The sequence below is a fragment of the Elgaria multicarinata genome, chromosome 20 (assembly GCF_023053635.1).
Source record: "Elgaria multicarinata webbii isolate HBS135686 ecotype San Diego chromosome 20, rElgMul1.1.pri, whole genome shotgun sequence".
Classification (NCBI taxonomy): Eukaryota; Metazoa; Chordata; class Lepidosauria; order Squamata; family Anguidae; genus Elgaria; species Elgaria multicarinata.
Genome location: NC_086190.1, coordinates 7241767 through 7263258, shown reverse-complemented (window position 1 = coordinate 7263258; position 21492 = coordinate 7241767). Strand labels below are relative to the sequence as shown.

The window sequence follows — 21492 nt, the reverse complement described above, 5'->3', positions numbered from 1 at the left end:
CCTTTCTTCCTGATGGTTCAGAGCAGCTGCAGCGTTCACTTTTCTCTTCCCACTTACAGAGTCGGTGGGTCCCCTTGGAGCATGTCCCTTTGCCGTGCAGAGCCAGCTTGAACCCGCAGTGGTGAAGAACCCTGCTGGATCTGGCCAAAGGTCCAATTAGTCCAATCTCCGGCTTTCTTCAATGGCCGTCCAGATGTCTCTGGGAAGCCCACAAGCATGTCTGAGGGCCATAGTTGTAGTTCCCTAGCAGGTCCCCTGTTTGGGACCTGCCCTCCCTCCCAGCACGGCTCAGTTGGAGGCAACGCAGGCCTTTGCAATGTGTCCACCCACCCACACTATAGTCAGATTCAACAGCAGCCCAAAAGACCAAGGTGATTTGCTAGCGAACCATTACGGAAGGCCAAAATGGCCAAATTTAGGTTGAAAATGAAATTCATGTTTTTGCTGCTAGCATGGATTGGGCAGCATGAGTGGGGGAAGGGCATGTAGCTGACAGGCAGCAAGGTGTGTGTGGGTGGGTGTGTGGGTGGGTCCGCCCTGCCCAATCCTGCAGCTTTCCTCAAGGTTTCATGGGTGGTGACATTGGGGTTAGTTTTCTGACCCCAGTGGTTCATGCACTTGAAAACATAGAAATAACTCTAGACTTATGATTTAAGGCCCACATCTGGTGTATGTGAGTGCTCCATGTTCCTACAATCCTGACAGTTCAAGGGAGTGTTCATGTGATGTCAGAGGGGGTGTAAGCCTTACATGTGTATGCCCAATGTGACATGTTAATATGATGCGTACATGCATGGTCCTGTGCCTCTCTGTACACATAGTGTTTAGCAGCATAGGTACATGCCTTATACTGAATCAGGCCATTGGTCCATCTAATCCAGTATTGTTGACACTGACTGGCAGCTGCACTCTAGGTTTTCAGACATGATTCTTTCCCAGCCCTACCTGGAGATGCCAGGGATTGAGCCTGGGACCCTCTGCATGCAAAGCAGGTGCTCTGCCACTGAGCTATGACCCAGTTCTGGGCTCCACAATTCAAGAAGGACGCAGACAAGCTGGAGCGTGTTCAGAGGAGGGCAAACAGGGTGATCAGGGGTCTGGAAACAAAGCCCTGTGAAGAGAGACTGAAAGAACTGGGCATGTTTAGCTTGAATAAAAGAAGACTGAGGGGATACATGATAGCACTCTTCAAATACTTGAAAGGTTGTCACACGGAGGAGGGCCAGGATCTCTTCTCGATCCTCCCAGAGTGCAGGACATGGAATAACGGGCTCAAGTTACAGGAAGCCAGATTCCGGCTGGACGTCAGGAGAAACTTCCTGACTGTTAGGGCAGTACGACAATGGAACCCGTGACCTAGGTCGGTGGTGGGCTCTCCCACACTAGAGGCCTTCAAGAGGCAGCTGGACAACCATCTGTCAGGGATGCTTTAAGATAGATTCCTGCATTGAGCAGGGGGTTGGACTCGATGGCCTTATAGGCCCCTTCCAACTCAACTATTCTATGATTCCCCGCCCATGTCAATGGGCCACAGCCACACAGCTAAACATGTTCCTCTTCAGATGGCCACGCTTCACCAGAAAGAGAGTAGGGAGAAGTGTCAGTGTGAATTGGCCCCTGCCATATTCATCTATAGTGCCTACAGACACCTTTTCAATAGGACAAGTTATGTTTTGTAGGTTCCCTAGCAAGAAAGCAGTGTTATGACTGAGAAGTTAGCCGCCATGGCTGTGGATGTATTATCTCTTTCTTTTTCTATGTATGTGTAACTGTCTTAAGCCAAGCATCAACAGGGGGAAGATACCCTCTTGTGAAATACATTTGTTCAGAGGTCATTAACGCATCTCTTTCTCTCTGTCTGTCTTTTATACAGCCCCACTGAGATCTTGAAAGAGATGATGGATGTGGGCTGGGTTTCTATACAAAACATTTTTGTTCGGAAAGCAAATCAGTTATTGCAGGGCAAAAGAAAGGCAGGCACAGTTAGTTTCACACCAGCAGAGAGACACCAGGCACCTCACAGTCTGTTCTTTTCTATTCCCAGACTGATGGCTGCAAAATTACTCAAATGCCGTCTTTGTGAGCCCTCGAAGTGACAGCAGTTGCTTTTCTAGGAGCAGAAACTGCTCCAATGAGCCGCAAAACCAGTTGGAAAATAGGATAAGCTTTGACATGCTTTGTGATTTCTGGCATTTTATGCAGGTCGTGGACTCAAACAAGCCCACTGCATCCCTAAATGTATGCATCTGTGGCTGGTCCACCTTGGGAAAGGTTGTATTTGTATTATGAGTTATAGGGGCTGCCTTTCACGCCTTTCTGTAGTCCCACTTTTGGAACGATGCACACAAGGTCTTCTGCGCTTGGGCAGAGGCGAGGGAGAACATAAAGCCCTAGTTGTTCTGCCGCAGTGGCAAAGAAGCTACAGTAGAGGTTTTCACACCGCCTTGAGAGACCACTGTCTTAAGTCATTTATTTATTTATTTAGGATATTTATATACCGCTTCCCATTGAAAAATTTCGGAGCGGTGTACAAGGTAAAATGAAAATAAAAACAGAATGGCAGTCACATGGTTGTGATCCGTTTACATAGCCGCTCCACTTGCAAGAGAAGTACCAGATCACATGCTTTCCCAACGTCTGTCATACTCTTGTCTTATCCAGACAAAAGGGGAACGGACCTGCACCATTTCATGAAGTCCCCATAACTGGAAGGGATGGCAGATACACCTGCAATAGCCTTGCCATCTTCCTCTTTGGAAATCTCTCTCTCTCTCTCTCTCTCTCTCTCTCTCTCTCTCTCTCTCTCTCTCTCTCTCTTCTTTTACTGTGTAGTGGTAAGTTTTAATTGCAGGTACTCATGGTGACAGCCTCCATAGCCATACTGTTAAGGTGAATCCATATTCACTCCTAGCAAATATTTGGATAGCTACTACTTTTCTATTTATCTCACAGTTAAGTTTATGGGGCATGACTGCAATCCTGTGCGTGGTTACCTGTGAATGATCTCCATTGAACTCATCTGACTGCTTCTGACACATTGAAATGCCCCCATTAGCTTTTAATTAAAAATACAAACAAATTTAAACGCCTAACTTGAAGTAGGAACAACAAAGAAAAAAATATATGTCCAGCCTCTGTTTGTATGTTTGTTATTGGTTTGTTTAAAAATATTTCTAGGCTGCCTTTCAGGTCAGGAGCCCTCCTAAGGCAGCATTTGATAACGGAATTCACTACTAAAAACTTCCTGACTGTTAGAGCAGTACAACAATGGAACCAGTTACCTAGGGAGGTTGTGGGCTCTCCCACACTAGAGTCATTCAAGAGGCAGCTAGACAACCATCTGTCAGGGATGCTTTAGGGTGGATTCCTGCATTGAGCAGGGGGTTGGACTCGATGGCCTTGTAGGCCCCTTCCAACTCTGCTATTCTATGATTATACTATGAGATGTAGTGATAGCCACCAATTTGGATGTCTTTTTTCCCCTCCTCCCTCCCAATCCCCTTTCCTTTTGTGTCATTATTTTTATTTTTTTTAGATTGTATGCCTGTGGACAGGGACTGTCTTAAATATTTTTGTAAGCTGCCTTGAGAGCCTTTTTTGGCTAAAGGGTGGGATAAAAGTGTTGTAAGAAATAAACTAAATAAAAGAGGGTTAAATAAATTCCTGGAGGAGAAGGCTATCAATGGCTACTAGTCCTGATGGCTATTATTATTATTATTATTATTTATTTATATAGCACCATCAGTGTACATGGTGCTGTACAGAGTAAAACAGTAAATAGCAAGACCCTGCCGCATAGGCTTACAATCTAATATTGTATGGCTATGTGCTACCTCCAGGAAGCCTGTGTACGCCAGTTGCTGGGGAACATGGGTGGGAGGATGCTGTTGCACCCGTACCCTGCTTATGGGTTTCTGATCGACAGCTGGTGGGCTGCTGTGTGAACAGAACGTTGGACTATATGGACCCTTGGTCTGATCCAGCAGGGCTCTTCTGATGTTCTTTTGTAATAAATGGTTTGATTGTTCTCTTCTTCCCTGATTTCCTCTGTGCTAATCTGTCAAAAGCAATAGTAAAATTTGGAAGCCTCGTTATCACCTCATTCACTTGCCAGAGGAAGGAGAATCCATATGCAGATAACTGCATTTGTCCTCTGCTGCACCACTATCCCGCAGTCCCGTGCTTTTCTCACTCTTGAAAAACATCCCGTGCCGCCTACTGAAGTTTAGCTGAGTCCGATCACACATTGCCTGATTTCCCATCACTTAAGAACGTAAGGATCTGCCATATACCATATTAGTAGTAGACTCAGTGGCCTGGTTCAAACAACATGTTAAACCATGCTGCTTAACCACAAAATGGTTAAGGAGATGCATTAACCTTGATGCATTTAATGCAGTTGAACCTGGAACCTCCTCCGCGCAAAACATGCGCTCCACCACTGAACTAGGGCTCAGTGTCATTTGTGCTTGGATTAAATGTGGCAACAACCTAAAAATCGAGTCTTGTGGTGGGGATGCTTGAGACTGGTGCTATATTGCTATTCCCTAAATTTTATCCTTCCCTGGTCTCGCCACATACTACTGATGTTAAAAATGTGTGGGTTTTTTTTTAAACTTAAACTTAAATGCATATGACTGTCTGCTTCCTTCTGTCCAAGCCAAAGACGTACTTGGAATCAAATGTGACATAAAGCAAAGTGTCTTCTCTTAAGATGTTCATGAAGAGAACCCAGTTTGGAGTTTTGTTTTGGTGGTTTAAAAAACAACAATGCTGCTAGTGTGTGAACAGGAACTGCATTAAACGTATTGTTGTGAACAGGAACTATTGAAAGTGGTGTGCTAAAGGGGTGGGGGGGGGAATGACAGGACGCGAACTTGCTTTGAACCCTCATGTCTTAAGCAGGTAATCAGAGCATTATTGTTAGTGTCTGTTATAAGTGATATGCTTCTGGGTTCAAGCAGAGTTCAGCCAAAAGTCCTCATTGCAACAAAACCTGCCCTTAATCCAAAGTTTTCTGGGAAATGTTCTTGGACGAATGTTTCATGGACACCATCTACACCGTCAGAGCACAAGACGCCTGTGCCGTTGGGGCAGAGAGCTGTAAACTGCACCCGCTGCTTTGAGGAGAGGGGAAACTGTGCTTGTGAGGCGGACACCAGTCACAAGAACTGTTGTCAGGGGAGAATAGTGGGCAACTTGAGGCAAGAACACATCCAAGCTACGTACTTTGAGAGGCACCAGCCACGAACAAGATGGTGCGTGTAGTTTTGTTTTCGTTTTTTCCGGGGACACACGTTTGGACATTGCGCAACTTGAGTCACCTTTCCTAGACGTTTCCATTGTCCTCAGGCCACACATGCTCAGGATGCAGCTGTGGCACTCCCATTGATGGCTGTAAAGCCGCTAATCACAATGCTTTAAGGCGGAGGTGGACAAGTTGTGGCCCTCCAGATGTTTTGGCTTACAATTACCATTAGCTCTAGCCAGCATCATCAGTGATGATGCATGCTGGGAGTTGTAGGCCAAAACATCTGGGTAGTCTAAAGCTTGGCTGTCGAGATGTTTTTCCTCTTCACTCTGTTTTATTTTCTCTGCTTCCCCCTTTTTATGCACTCACTTTCCAGTTGACTTTGAAGGACCTGCTTGTTCAGCAGAAATAGGGGTCATTTAAGTACACTAGATAGCTAACTCCTCTGTGTGTGTGTGTGTGTGTGTGTGTGTGTGTTCGTATGGCTCCGTTTCCTCCCCTCCCTTGTCCCACTATATATTAGGAATATCCGGGCACATCTTTGTTTCTCATATTTTTCGCATTCTTTTAACCAGAAGGCAACACGGAATGTTACAGTGAATGTCTGAAATGCCGTGCTAGTTTCACATCTGAATGCTGACAGTTTCAGACAACTACATCTAGAGATCATAGAATCATAGAATCATAGAATAGCAGAGTTGGAAGGGGCCTACAAGGCCATCGAGTCCAACCCCCTGCTCAATGCAGGAATCCACCCTAAAGTAGGGTGACCAACTGTCAGGATTTCCCCGGATTTGTCCTGGTTTTTGTTCTTTCCATGGTGTCAGGGGGGATTTTCTATAATTTTCAATAATGTCCTGGAATGACACACCTTCCTCTTTAAGGCTGCCATTAGCATGGCAGGAGGGAGTGACATGCTTTCTTGAGGCACATCATTCCCCCACCCTGAGCTCCAATTGAGGTCTTAAAGGGGAAAGTGGGTCATTCGTGGACATTATAGAAAAGGCCCCAATTGGAGTGGATGGTGGTGGTGCAGAATGAAATCCTTTCCCCTCCTCCACTCCAATCGGGTTCTTTAAGGTGGCGGGGGAATAACGTACTTTCTGCAGGACTCAGAAAGCTGCTTCCCCACACACACACTAGGGCCACAGCTAGACCTAAGGTTTATCCTGGGATCATCCAGGGTTCGCCCCTGCCTGAGCACTGGATCCCCTGTGTGTCACCTAGATGAACAGGTTTGACCCCTGGATGATCCAGGGATAAACCTTAGGTCTAGCTATGGCCTAGGTGTCCTCTTTTTTGGTTTCCCAAATATGGTCACCCTACCCTAAAGCATCCCTGACAGATGGTTGTCCAGCTGCCTCTTGAAGGCCTCTAGTGTGGGAGAGCCCACAACCTCCCTAGGTAACTGTTTCCACCGTCGCACTGCTCTAACAGGAAGTTTTTCCTGATGTCCAGCTGGAATCTGGCTTCCTTTAACTTGAGCCCGTTATTCCGTGTCCTGCACTCTGGGAGGATCGAGAAGAGATCCTGGCCCTCCTCTGTGTGACAACCTTTTAAGTATTTGAAGAGTGCTATCATGTCTCCCCTCAGTCTTCTCTTCTCCAGGCTAAACATGCCCAGTTCTTTCAGTCTCTCTTCATAGGGCTTTGTTTCCAGACCCCTGATCATCCTGGTTGCCCTCTTCTGAACACGCTCCAGCTTGTCTGCATCCTTCTTGAATTGTGGAGCCCAGAACTGGACACAATACTCTATCTCAAGAGAGAAGCTGGTAAAAGCTGTCCGTCTCCTAAACGTGGTGTTCTACATCCATTGGACTATACCTTGCTTTTGTACATTCACAGAGAGTCAGTGTGGTGCAGTGGTTAAAGAGTGTTAGCTTTAGGTGAACTTAAGCGAGTCACTCATATCTCTCAGCCTAAACAACCCTGAGAGATATTTTCAATGATAAACTCTGGGTGGAGGAGGAACCACATCCTTGTTGTGAGAATATATTTGCAAAATGTGTCTGGCATTGCCAGAGTTTACATGTGAACAGCCACACCTTCGGTATTTGGGGCATTTCACTGTAACGCACACAGCTTGGTCCCTGCGCACTCTTGCAGACAGGTTTTATTGTGCGTCGTCTGTGGCCTCCTGGGTACGTTGTGCGTGGAAGGGCTACAGCGCTGGTTTCTCAGCTCGCCGCCTAGGGTCTGGCCTTTTGCATGGGGGTGGGGGTTGTGTTTGCTGCTGAGCGGTGAGCCTCAGTGGTGCTGAAGCTCAGAGCCTGCTGGGATGGGGTTTATCCTCGGGCTGTCCTTTTGCCCTTCCCCTGAACTCTCTTCATTTCAGTCATGAGCAAACAGCCAGCGCCTGAACTAACAACCCTGCAATCCTCAAAAGCACGTCTCGCTTACAGTACCAAACAAAGGGAGGCCCGCGTGGGCCGGCCCAAGCCAAGGAATGCTGCTTCAGGGTTCTGCTCCATAAATTTAACCAGCACGACAAAAAGGAGATAATCTGAACCTTCGTGATGATCTGAAAAGGGGGGAGGTTTGTGTCCCATTGATTGCGGTCTGGCGCAACGCCAGACCCCAGGCCTGACCGACAGTTGAACCATATCGTTAAGGCGTGTAATACTGCTCGGGTTTTGTACAGCAGCCAATGAGTACATATCCAGAGGGCAAAAGTTTAGAAAGCGCCGAGGCTGTCCTATTTAACCCTCTCACACTGCATGTAATGTATACTGCCCCCACTAAAGAACAGCCACGTTGCGATTAAAAATGTAGACCTGCAGTTATCATTTTTGCTTCCGAGTCTGATCTGTAGAAGGAAACTGGGCTTCGGGAAACGGTGTTAAATGGGTTGCCACTGCCCACTTCACTACCCTGGTAGGGGCTATCCAGGTTTTGGAGGTTTGCCGTGCTTCAAGGGTAGCAGGGCATGGGACTTGAGTGCCCTGTGCCGTCTCAGGAGATTCTGGGGCATCCGTATGTTCACCTGGCACCGAGCCCGGTTGGATGGGACAGTAGCCGTCACCAATCCGTGCCCCCTGTCTCCATTTTCCTGAGGTGTGACGTTAGGGTTTTCCGAAGGGCTTGGGAAACCATTGCCTCGGTAAGGGGGGAAGTGTTAAGAGAATTGAGGTTCTGAGTAGAGGGGAAAGGTATATCCTTGTTTCTTAGATGTACTTTGTAGGTCTGAGGTTAGAAATGCAAAGGAGAACTTAAATCTCCAAATGTACGGCTTTATTTCCGAGTAAAACTTGTGAGATTAATTATGACAACATTGTGGGACAATGAGTCAGTTGAGGAGGTGCATGTGAAGTGTTTGCAAATACAGTATTTGCAGGGATGAGGCGATGTGTTTGGTTCAGTTGTGGTCACTAAAAATAGACACTTTTGCAGACAGCTCTATTCAGAGGTTGGGGAAAGGAAGGACTTTTGGAGGTTGAGTTTTGGGGAGGCAAGATGGGAACAGGCTGTTCAGCAAGCACAGTGTACACATGGGTCTCATGTCCCAAACCTATTTCCTGGATAAGAAAGTGAGGATGGTAAACCTAGGTGCGTGAATGGAGATCAACACCTCCTTTGCCCCCAGTTCAGTCCCTGATGCCTTTCATCGTTTTGTGGCTACATAATAATAATAATAATAATAATAATAATAATAATAATAATAATAATAATAATAATAGTTACCCACCTCTGCCCCGCTCGTGCTCTTCGCTCCTCTGATGCCATGTTTCTCACCTGCCCAAGGGTCTCTACTTCCCTTGCTCGGCTTCGTCCATTTTCTTCTGCTGCCCCTTACGCCTGGAACGCTCTTCCAGAACATTTGAGAACTACAAGTTCAACCGCAGCTTTTAAAGCTCAGCTAAAAACTTTTCTTTTTCCTAAAGCTTTTAAAACTTGATTTTGTTCTGACTTTATACTGTTAGTTTTACCCTACCCAGTGCCTGTTTACCCTACCCTGTGCCTGTTTGCATTCTCTTCCCCTCCTTATTGTTTTATTATGATTTTATTAGAATGTAAGCCTATGCGGCAGGGTCTTGCTATTTACTGTTTTACTCTGTACAGCACCATGTACATTGATGGTGCTATATAAATAAATAAATAATAATAATAATAATAATAATAATAATAATAATAATAGATCGAGGCGGGGTACAACACAAATGCAAATATAATTGATTAAAACATTTAAAACATCATCATCATCATCTCTCTCCTCTCTTGTGGCAGTTTTTCTAGATGAACATGATGGGCTTTGCCAAGTCATGCTGACTTTTACGGATTCAGGGATTTCCTGACTATTGAACATGTTTTAAGTATGACTGCTTTTTGGATGTTGGTGTGCATGTATTTTGGTAGGCCCAGTTTCTTAAGGGTTTCTGTAAAAAAAATTGATGTGACTAATGGAATAATTGTAACAATTTCCTGTTGCCATAGTTCTTTAACTTTGATAGCCAGTGGTGTATATGTTTCTCTCTTTTCTTCTTCCTTTTCTATAATATTTTTGTCATAACATATTGCTATGTCAATTGAGGTAAGTGTTTCCCCCCCCTTTATTGCCTATAACTGCCATGTCTGGTCAGTTGCAAGGTATTGTCTTGTCCATATGAATGGTTAAGTCCCAGTATACTTTATGATCTGTATTTTCCAAGATTGTATCAGGTGAGTATGTATAGTATGGTTGTTCAATGAGGTTTAATTTGATGGCCAGTTGTTGGTGAATTATTTTTGCAGCTGTATTGTGTCTATATAGTTCATTTCTGCCAGAAATTTACAGCTTCTTGTTACATGGTCTATTGTTTCGTGTTCTCTTTTATGATGTATTTTTGTTAGTTCTTGGTTGCTGTAACTTGATCCTGTATGGATATTAGGTATCCTTCTGTTTCAGGAATTGTAGTAGTAGTAGTAGTGTTGCTTCTTACCACCTTTATGCACATACAGAAATCCATAATTAATATAACAGAAACAAACCAAAATCAAGATAAACCATAATCAGCATAATAATAAAATAAACACTATAAAAACATAATTTAAAAGCAATATAATGCAAAACGTGTTTATCCACAGTACACAAAAATCACAGAGAGAGAGAGAAAGAGACTAGAATGAACACACAGAATGACCCACAACATTTAGGCTATAACTAATGTCCATATGCCTGGGAAAATAAGTATGTCTTTGCCTGGCGCTTCAGAACATAAGAAGAGCCCTGCTGGATTAGATCAAGGGTCCATCTAATCCAACTTTCTGTTCACACGGTGGCCAACCAGATGTTGACCCGGAACCCACAAGTAGGACATGAGTGCAATAGTAGGGTGACCAACTGTCAGGATTTCCCCGGATTTGTCCTGGTTTTTGTTCTTTCCATGGTGTCAGGGGGGATTTTCTATAATTTTCAATAATGTCCTGGAATGACACACCTTCCTCTTTAAGGCTGCCATTAGCATGGCAGGAGGGAGTGACATGCTTTCTTGAGGCACATCATTCCCCCACCCTGAGCTCCAATTGAGGTCTTAAAGGGGAAAGTGGGTCATTCGTGGACATTATAGAAAACGCCCCCATTGGAGTGGATGGTGGTGGTGCAGAATGAAATCCTTTCCCCTCCTCCACTCCAATTAAGGTGGCGGGGGAATAACGTACTTTCTGCAGGACTCAGAAAGCTGCTTCCCCACACACACACACACTAGGTGTCCTCTTTTTTGGTTTCCCAAATATGGTCACCCTATGCAATAGCACCTTCCCGCCCATGTTCTCCAGCAACTGGTCAAGTTTCCTTGAGGTGAGCGTTCCATAAATGATCACAGAAAACGCCTGTTCCTGAACTGCCAACCCTCATGCTTCCCTCAGAGGGGGAACATAGCAAAGGTCCTCTGAACCCAAATTCATGGTCCAGGCAGGCTCATAGAGGGAGTTATTGGAGTCTTTGAGTTATTGGAATCCCAAGCCATATTGAATCGAACCATTCGCTCAACTAGTTCAAAATTGCCTACACTGACCAACATTGACTCTCTAGGGTTTCGGAAGGAATATGAAAAGAGTAATCAGTTCTCAGAAGTGCTCACAAAGGGAATTTAATTCAGCCCAGCACGTTTCAGACCAGTGAGATCATTAATCTATAAAGAATTACAAAACTAAAATGCAATTATATAACCAAAGATCTATATACAATTATTTAAAGAACTGGAAATGCATCTAATGTGTAAACTATTTAAAAAGAATATAATTAAAACAATCGTTTCAGACAATTTCTAAAATAAGAACACTAATACAAATGGAAGGTAAAACAGAAAAGTAATTTCCATTATAAGCAACTTTGAAAGAAGCGAAGAGCAAAGGTAGCCATGTTGACTGTAAGAAAAAAATCAAAATCCATATTTGTGTAATACTTTTATTAGGGCAACCAAAAGACCACAAAAATGTGCAAGCTTTTGAGATCTCCAGATCTCATCCTCAAACAATATGTTGTTTTATTTTTTAAAAGTGGGGTGGATTAACTTGTTGGTGAAGTCACATTGTCTGCGTGTTTAGAGAACCGAGGCGGATCAGACTGGGAGCCCCATTGAGAGCATCTGGATTAAAATAAATGGGGCAAGGAATAAAAAGAACATGATAATTGGAGTCTACTACCGACCACCCAATTAAGGAGAAGACAAGGATGAAACTTTTGAGAAACAAATTGCCAGCGTTTCAAGGAAGTGTGATGTAGTAGTGATGGGGGACTTCAGTTACCCTGATATCTGTTGGGAGACCAATACTGCCAAAAGTGGCCCTTCCAAGAAATTCTTGACATGTGTGGGTGATAACTTTCTCCTACAGAAAGTGGAGGAAGGAACTAGAGGATCGGCAATCCTTGACTTGTTATTGACTAATAGGGATGACTTAGTGGATAAAGTGGCAGTTACGGGAACTCTGGGGGAAAGTGACCACATTATACTTTAATTCTTGATTATGAAGGAGACAAAAGTTGAGTGTAGCCATACACGTACTCTGGATTTTAGCAAAGCTGATTTTAATAAACTCAGAACTATGATAAGTAAGGTCCCATGGCAAATGAGCCTAATGAGAAAAGGAGTGCAGGATGGGTGGGAGTATTTAAAAAAGGAAATTTTAAAGGCACAGTTACAAACAATTCCTACAAGGAGAAAAGATAGAAGACAACAGAGGAAACCAATGTGGCTCCACAAAAAGCTTAGAGATGACCTGAAAACAAAAAGGGATACATATAGGAAGTGGAAGGAAGGCCAGGCTACAAAAGAAGAGTACAGACAAGTGGCGCAGAAGTGCCGAAATGGCATCAGGAAGGCTAAAGCTCAGAATGAGCTGAGATTAGCGAGGGATGCTAAAAGCAATAAAAAGGCTTTCTTCAGATATGTGAGTAGTAAAAGACAGAGGAAAGAAATGGTGGTTCAACTGCTTAATGAGGATGGCAAATTGATAACAGATGACAAAGAAAAGGCTGAAGTGCTCAATTCCTACTTTGCCTCAGTCTTCTCCCAAAAGCGGGTCTATGACCCCCCTGGAAAAAGTGAAGCAGAAGTTGAGGGGGCAGGATTACAGTTTGAGATTGATAAACAAATGGTCAAAGAACACCTAATTTCCTTGAATGAGTTCAAATCTCCAGGGCCCGATGAACTGCATCCTAGAGTAATAAAGGAGCTAGCGGAAGAACTCTCAGAACCTTTGTCTATTATCTTTGCAAAATCATGGAAGACGGGTGAGGTGCCGGACGACTGGAGGAGGGCTAACGTTGTCCCTATCTTCAAAAAGGGCAAAAAGGAAGAACCTGGGAACTACAGACCAGTCAGTCCGACATCCATCCCTGGGAAAATTCTGGAGCAGATTATAAAGAAGTCAATCTGTAAACACCTTGAAATCAATGCGGTGATCACTAGAAGCCAACATGGATTTGTCAAGAACAAGTCCTGTCAGACAAATTTGATCTCATTTTTTGATAAGGTAACCTCCCTTGTGGACTGTAGGAACGCTGTGGACGTCATATATCTTGACTTCAGCAAAGCTTTTGACAAAGTACCACATGACATTCTGATTAACAAACTAGCTAAAAGTGGACTAGATGGAACAACTATTCAGTGGATTCACAGTTGGCTACAGAATCGGACTCAAAGAGTACTTATCAATGGAACCTTCTCAAACTGGGGAGAGGCAGCGAGTGGGGTACCGCAGGGCTCAGTCCTGAGCCCAGTGCTCTTCAACATTTTTATTAATCATTTGGACGAGGAGGTGCAGGGAACGCTGATCAAATTTGCAGATGACACCAAATTGGGTGGGATAGCTAATACCTTGGAAGACAGAAACAAACTTCAAAGTGATCTTGATAGGCTGGAGTGCTGGGCTGAAAACAACAGGATGAAATTTAATAGGGATAAATGCCAAGTTCTGCATTTAGGAAATAGAAACCTAAGGCACAGTTACAAGATGGGGGATACTTGGCTCAGAAATACTACAAACGAGAAGGATCTTGGAATTGTTGTAGATTGCAAGTTGAATATGAGCCAACAGTGCGATATGGCTGCAAGAAAGGCCAATGCTATTTTGGGCTGCATTCATAGAAGTATAGCTTCCAAATCATGTGAGGTACTGGTTCCTCTCTATTCGGCCCTGGTTAGGCCTCATCTAGAGTATTGTGTCCAGTTCTGGGCTCCACAATTCAAGAAGGACGCAGACAAGCTGGAGCGTGTTCAGAGGAGGGCAACCAGGATGATCAGGGGTCTGGAAACAAAGCCTTATGAAGAGAGACTGAAAGAACTGGGCATGTTTAGCCTGGAGAAGAGAAGATTGAGGGGAGACATGAGAGCAGTCTTCAAATACTTAAAAGGTTGTCACACAGAGGAGGGCCAGGATCTCCTCTCGATCCTCCCAGAGTGAAGGACACGGAATAATGGACTCAAGTTAAAGGAAGCCAGATTCCAGCTGGACATCAGGAAAAACTTCCTGACTGTTAGAGCAGTGCGACAATGGAATCAGTTACCTAGGAAGGTTGTGGGCTCTCCCACACTAGAGGCCTTCAAGAGGCAGCTGGACAAGCATCTGTCGGGGATGCTTTAGGGTGGATTCCTGCATTGAGCAGGGGGTTGGACTCGATGGCCTTGTAGGCCCCTTCCAACTCTGCTATTCTATGATTCTATGGAATGGGGGGTGGAGGGCTCTGCAGAATTTGGATTAGGCTCTGGAGGTCATGTGATGGTTACAGAAAGGACCCTGCTGCTGCCGTTCGGGTTACTAGGAAGAAGAAAGGGGAAAAGTTGGAGGCTTGGTCTCTGAGTTCATAGAAACATAGAAGAGTAGAATTGGAAGGGGCCTATAAGGCCATCGAATCCAATCCTCTGCTCATTGCAGGAATCCACTTTAAAGCTTCCCTGACAGACGGCTGTCCAGCTGCCTCTTGAATGACTCTAGTGTGGAAGAGTCCAGAACCTGCCTAGGTAATTGGTTTCATTGTCGTACTGCTCTTACAGTCAGGACGTTTTTCCTGATGTTCAGCAGGTGATTGGACTCAATGGCCTTATAGACCAACTCTACTATTCTATGATCCTATGAATCTAGTTTCCTGTAACTTGAGCCCATTAATCTGTGTCCTGCATTCTGAGATGGTTGAAAAACGATCCTGGCCCTCCTCTGTGTGACAACTTTTCGAGTATTTGAAGAGTGCTATCACGTCTCCCTTCAGTCTTCTCTTCTCCAGGCTAAACATGCCCGGTTGTTTCAGTCTCTCCTCATTGGGCTTTGTTTCCAGGCCCCTGGTCATCCTCGTTGCCCTCCTCTGAAAGGAAGTTAGAAGAAATCTCCAGAGATGATGAACAACAAGGCTTGGAAGAAAGGTGAAGACAGGAATTAGTCCTAAATTAATGGTAGAGCCTTGTAGTTCATCATGTCTGGAGATTTCTTTTAACTCAGAGACAGCTGCAACTTAAGATCTCACTCCGAGGTCCCCTTACTGTGGGTCATGAAAGGCTGACAAGTGGACGGCCAAGCTGCCAGCTCTTGGTTCCAAAGAGAGACATTTAGTTAGATACCTACTTGATATATTTTTACCCCTACCTTTCAGTGTATGCATATATCCTTGCCAGGTGGCTTACATTTGTAATGACAAAATAAAGAACAGAGTGCTTCTGCAGCGTGGATTTCCCTACTAGTGAGAAATCACAGGCAGCCCCTTAACCAAAGCCCGCATATGTGTGACCTATCTGGGAAATTTGTGGATATTGTGGGCTGCCCAGTCTAAAAGATGAAAACATTGATTGCACAAGAAATGAAGCCACACAGGTTGTGTTGAGTTCAGTCAAACTAGTAATCCAGGACATTCTCTGTTTTGTTGTTGTTTTCATTCTTCTGCATTCACTTTTCTTTTAAAATATCCATTTTCTGTGGATAGCTGGTAACACAGCTCACAGGTTTCTTACCAGAAAGACAGGTTTTGTTTGTAGAAAGCACATGTACAGCATTTTTCCATCAGGCATGGTCAGAAATCATTGCTTTTTTAAAAAAAATTAGCATCTTCTTGTTTAGATCTTGTGGATTGTTTGTAATAAAAGAGGCTGTGTTCACTCTTCATGGGGAGGCTATTCTTACTGGCCTTCTCCCAGTAAGAACGCCTGCCTTCCCGTAGGCTACAAAGAGCATAGCTGGAAATAGGTTGCTTGTGATGGACGGATTCTCCGCCTGCATTCTTGCACACCCTCCCAAGTTCCATGTCCATGTGGTAGCAGCGTTTGTCCCTTAGGTGCCTGACTCCAAACGGAAGCATGTTCAGTACAAAACTTTTCCCAATCTTCCTGCGATTTAATTTACACAAAGAAATTATGGCTTGGAAAAATATCAGCAATCTATACTGACTCATGCAGGTGATTGATGTCCTTTGGTTCTTTCACCTTGAGTTTACACCCTCGACTTCCTCATGTTCTTTCTCACTTGGAGATTATTCAGTCTTTCAACTTTTGTTGGATCCCTGGGCACATAGTCATCATTGCAATGAACTGGCTGGCCAGGGTGTCATGACGGCAGCGCACCATGCTTTTAAATAGGTAAAAGTTACTTTTATCCCTGTCTTTTAAGTCCAAGCTCAAAGACTGGTGGGAAAGCCAGACCAGCAATAAGATTCTTGAGTTGAAACCAGTACTTCAGTAGTGGCCAAAATGCGTCTCTTAAGAACTGAAGGAAGGAAAGTTCTCTTGCCTCGGTTTCGGTTAGCCACAGCCCCTGTCTATCTTGAATCTATTAAGCAGGGAGGCTTCTGTGTTCCCTCCTTGTGAAACATGTCTTTCTGGCAGTGCCCACAATTCTCAAGTTTGTGGCAGACCTTTCTGCATAACCATTTCCTTGCTCTGAACTTATTCTAGATGACAATGTTGATCTACAAGCAGGTTCCTGAGCTTAATTAGATGGCTATTTTCATTTTGTTAGATTTATTAGGAATAACTTGCTGATGAAGGAGTTCTCCTGTATTTGCAACAAGACTAGCATGTGTTGCAATGTGAACCTGCTGGTGCTGCTATACCATAAATATCCATGTATGCACCTACCTGCATCTTCCCCCATCTCCTGCCTGTACCTTTCGGCCTGCCTCCTATTCTGAGAAACATTGAGCACCAAAGATCCAAGCCATTGCTTAGACCTCCAGCACTGTGCAAATTGACTTGGCACTGTTGTGCCAAGCAAATAAGAGGAGGTCTTTATATGGCACGCTAAAATTCTGGTGGTCCCAGAATATTGTGGCTTGTTTTAATAACCAGTTATTTATGTGAGTCAACTAATGGAAGGGCCTTTGGTCTGCAACCATTTTTGGAGCAAAGCCGCCCGGGTGTCAAACGTGGCCTGAACAGTGGCACTCTGTCCTGCCCTGCTCGGGCTCCTGACGACGCTGTTCTCAATCTCTTTATGCCTTCATTCAGCACCACTCTTCCCTGCTGTGATCGGTAGACATGAGGGCATTTCTTCCTTGTATTGCTTTTGTGTGCCTATTAAAAGCAAATCAGCAAATGTGTTGAGTTGAGTTTAATGTAACACAGATGTGGGCACACCACCATTCATTCTGCTTTTCAGATTTCGCCTTTTTGAATTTCATCAGCGTTGCTTGTTATTTACAGAATGTAACTTGAGACAGCAGAACAAATTGTAGATTAAAAAAAAAAGAGAGAGAGAGAGAGAGAGAGAATCAAGTAGTGTGGAATGCTGCCTGCTGTCCAGACCAAACAGACCAATTTGCCAAAAGTTGATGGCCTGCACCAATTAGTGCAATTCATGTTAACGCCAGCAGGACATAATTTAGAAGGCAGCTTACCTCCTAATCAAGATGGGATTTTTAAAATTTTATTTTATTGCCAGGTTGAGTATCACGGAGAGAAAGAGCAACACGGAAGTAAGAAATGCAGCACCTTTTGAACAGAGGTGCTCTCAGGGTGCTCAGAGCCTTCTCCTCAGAAACGTATTATAGACTTCGATGCTTTTCTTACCTTCTACCTGCCCAAAGCTAGACATTCCTTATTAGCAATTTCCTTGTTAATTGAGGGCTAAGCTAGATGTTGTGAGTTATATATTATGGAGCTACTGCTTCTCCATCAGTCTCTTCTTCTCTGTGCCTTGCAGGTGACTAATACAGCAACTGGTATTCAAAGGTTCTCAGGATTGGGTAAACTGTGAATTCGGAATCAGCCCCCACTTTGCTGTTCTCCCTGAGGTTTTCAGGCAGTCCCTCCTCTCATTGTGTAGTTACAAACATATGGTGTGGGAAAGGCATAAACAAGGGGGGAAACCCTGACTCTCTCTGCCATCTTGACCCTGAACTTGCAGATGACGCAAAATTGGGTGGGATAGCTGATACCCTGGAAGACAGAAACAAACTTGAAAGTGGTCTTGATAGGCTGGAGCGCTGGGCTGAAAACAACAGAACGAAATTGAATAGGGATAAATGCCAAGTTCTACACCTAGGAAAAAGAAACCAAAGGCACAGTTACAAGATGGGAGATACTTGGCTCAGAAATACTACAAACAAGAAGGATCTTGGAATTGTTGTAGATCACAAGCTGAATATGAGCCAACAATGTGATGTAACTGCAAAAAAAACCTATGCTATTTTGGGGCTGCATTAATAGAAGTACAGCTTCCAAATTGCGCCAGGTACTGGTTCCCCTCTTATCAGCACTGGTTAGGCCTCATCTTGAGTTTTGCTTCTAGTTCTGGGCTCCACACTTCAAGAAGGATGCAGACAAGCTGGAGCGTGTTCAGAAGAGGGCAACCAGGATGATCAGAGGTCTAGAAACAAAGCGATATGAGGAGAGACTGAAAGAACTGGGCATGTTTAGCCTGGAGAAAAGAAGATTGAGGGGAGACATGAGAGCACTCTTCAAATACTTGAAAGGTTGTCATACAGATGATAATGGGCTCAAGTTACAGGAAGCCAGATTCCAGCTGGAGATCAGGAAAAAATTCCTGACTGTTAGAGCAGTATGACAATGGACCCAGTTACCTAGGGAGGTCATGGGCTCTCCCACACTAGAGGCCTTCAAGAGGCAGCTGGACTGCCATCTGTTGGGTGTGCTTTAAGGTGGATACCTGCAATGAACAGGGGGTTGGACTCGATGGCCTTTTAGGCCCCTTCCTGAGCATGGCAGGATCTCTTCTCGATCATCCCAGAGTGCAGGACACGGACATTTTGTGAAGCTGAATTCTACTGGCAATACTCAGTTCAGACACAACAATAAGCCATTGTTAATCATTAGAAGAATGAGCATAGGAGAGCCTTGGGCTCATATGCTCCCTCTTCCTCCTCAGCGCAGCCGGAAGGAGAGAATCAGAAGTCTTTGCTTCTGATTTTGAGATGGCTGTCCAACTGCCTCTTGAAGAGCAGGACTCTTCTTATTTCTTATGTTCTGGGCAAGCATTCAAAAGCAGTATCCCCCATGTGCAGCCTCTTGTGCCCACTCTACTGCTTCGTTCTGCTGCATGAGTAGACGAGGGCTCAGAATTCCAAGGGGCAGCTGTTCAGCATGTAGACCTCTGTAGCTACCAGAATAAATTGTGCAAATCAAATGCAAATTGTTTTAATTTTAATAATGGTTGCAGGTTACAGAGCTGAGCTTTCTTAGTTGTGAAACGTGAGTTGCCTTAGGACCATACACATTCTGCTCCATCATAATGCATCTATGCACCTATGCGGCCATTTTGCACAGGCAAATAAGCCACCATGGGTTATTTAAGCCACAAAGGGCTGCAATGTCTGCAGGTGGCCATTAAGAATATTCAAGTCGCATTCCAGTGGCCTGCTCTAGGGTTATGCTGCCTGTGTTCAGACATCACGACAAGCTGTGGTTGCAACTTGAATATTCAAAAACCGCCCGACATGCTGCAGTTCACCAGTTCACTCCTCTGTCACACAGAGGAGGGCCAGGATCTCTTCTCGATCCTCCCAGAGTGCAGGACACGGAATAATGGGCTCAAGTTAAAGGAAGCCAGATTCCGGCTGGACATCAGGAAAAACTTCCTGACAGTTAGAGCAGTGTGACGGTGGAATCAGTTACCTAGGGAGGTTGTGGGCTCTCCCACACTAGAGGCATTCAAGAGGCAGCTGGACAACCATCTGTCAGGGATGCTTTAGGGTGGATTCCTGCATTGAGCAGGGGGTTGGACTAGATGGCCTTGTAAGCCCCTTCCAACTCTGCTATTCTATGATTCTTTGATTCTATGGCTTAAACATCTCACAGCGGGTCTCCGTGATCGTGCAAACCAGGTCACAGTATAAGAGATCCGCAGTAAAGAAAGCCAAGGAGAGAAAGGGATGCAATATAGTTAATGTCTATTATTTACTATTGCATTTATAGCCCGCCTTTTTTCCTCTAAGCAACCCAAGGCAGCATACATAACCCTCCTCCTCCTCCTCTCCATTTTTGCCTTACGACAACAACAACAACCCTGTGATGTAGGTTGGGCTGAGAGTCTGTGACTGGCTCAAAGTCACCCAATGGGTTTCCATGGCTGAGTGGGGACTGGAACCCGGATCTCCCAACTCCCAGTCCAACACTTTAGCCGCTACACCACACTATACTTTATTTGAACTTAGGCAGGGCTCTATTTTTAATTTTAAGAGAAGGGAAGGTTAGAGGAAGACGTACATGTGAGTAGCACCATAGTCCCGTAGCTGTGGCCAAATGGAAAAAGCCGAGCACATTGATGAAAGGAGGCCCGTGCTTCCTAGTCAGGACCGGTGTTGCTAAAGGGGGAGGGTTTTTTGGGTGGGGGGAGGAAACTAGCCTCTGGAGGAAACATCTGCAACAACCCAGTCAGTCTTGTGTGCTGTTGCCAAGAGGCTAAAGCAGAAAACTCCAGTACAGTACAGGATTGTTCATCTTTCTCTAGATCAAACAGGCAGCAGCCATTCAGTCTGCAGGAGAAGAGAGGGGGGCGGAGGGGGAGGGGGTCTCCAAATTGCGTAGAACGTGATTGGAGAGCCAGCCTTGCACCGAGGGGGAGTCTCCCAATTGCTCATTGCAAGGGAGGACACAGATATTAAACAGGGCCAAGTAACCCCCCCCCCAAAAAAAAAAAATTCTATGAAGTCCAGGGAACACTGCAAGCTGAAGTGCAAGTCCATGGAGGGTTGCTTGACTGGGTCTTGCTAGCTTGGTTTTCCAAGTATTCCGCATTGTTGGGCTGCTTTAAGGTTGGAACAGAGGCAGAGCGCCCTGCGTGTGACCTCCCTGGCGAGATGGGGCAAAGTAGCCTAGCATCTATGGGGCAAGGAGTTTCCTAGCTCTTTCCAGACAACTTGCAAGGCTGAGATACCGGGGGGGGGACGGACTCTTTGTCCTTCCAATTCTAGAGCCTTGTTTAAACATTCATGTGGAGCATGTTAATAGAAAGGAGGAGGAGTGCATGATAGATCGCCAGGGGTCCTTGATGTGTGAGGTGGGGCCTTGGTCATGGGGAGGTGACGTTGCACTTCATGCCTTTCCACCAAAACAAGCCCATACTTTGTGCAAGTTATCAATGCTGAACCAGGAACTTGGAGCTTTGCAACAATTAGCCGTAGCTCAGTGGTGGAGAACATACTTTGCCTGCAGAGGTTCTTAGCTTCAGTTCCATGCCAGTTGGATCAGTGGTCTGACCCGGTATATGGCAGCTGCCAGTTGGACGTACCCCCTGGCTTCCTCAATGTTTTGCATTCCCCAAGACATGCTGTAAGTCCAAGTCAGCGTACTCCTGGCTTCCTGAGCACTGGATTCATAGAATCATAGA

The 21492-nt window shown here is 44.9% G+C and overlaps 1 protein-coding gene across 9 annotated transcripts in view; it reads left to right on the top strand.

Moving 5' to 3' along the window:
• VPS13D (vacuolar protein sorting 13 homolog D) overlaps positions 1-21492 on the top strand; it is a 168732-nt gene that overhangs the window by 140141 nt on the left and 7099 nt on the right. The window lies entirely within an intron of this gene.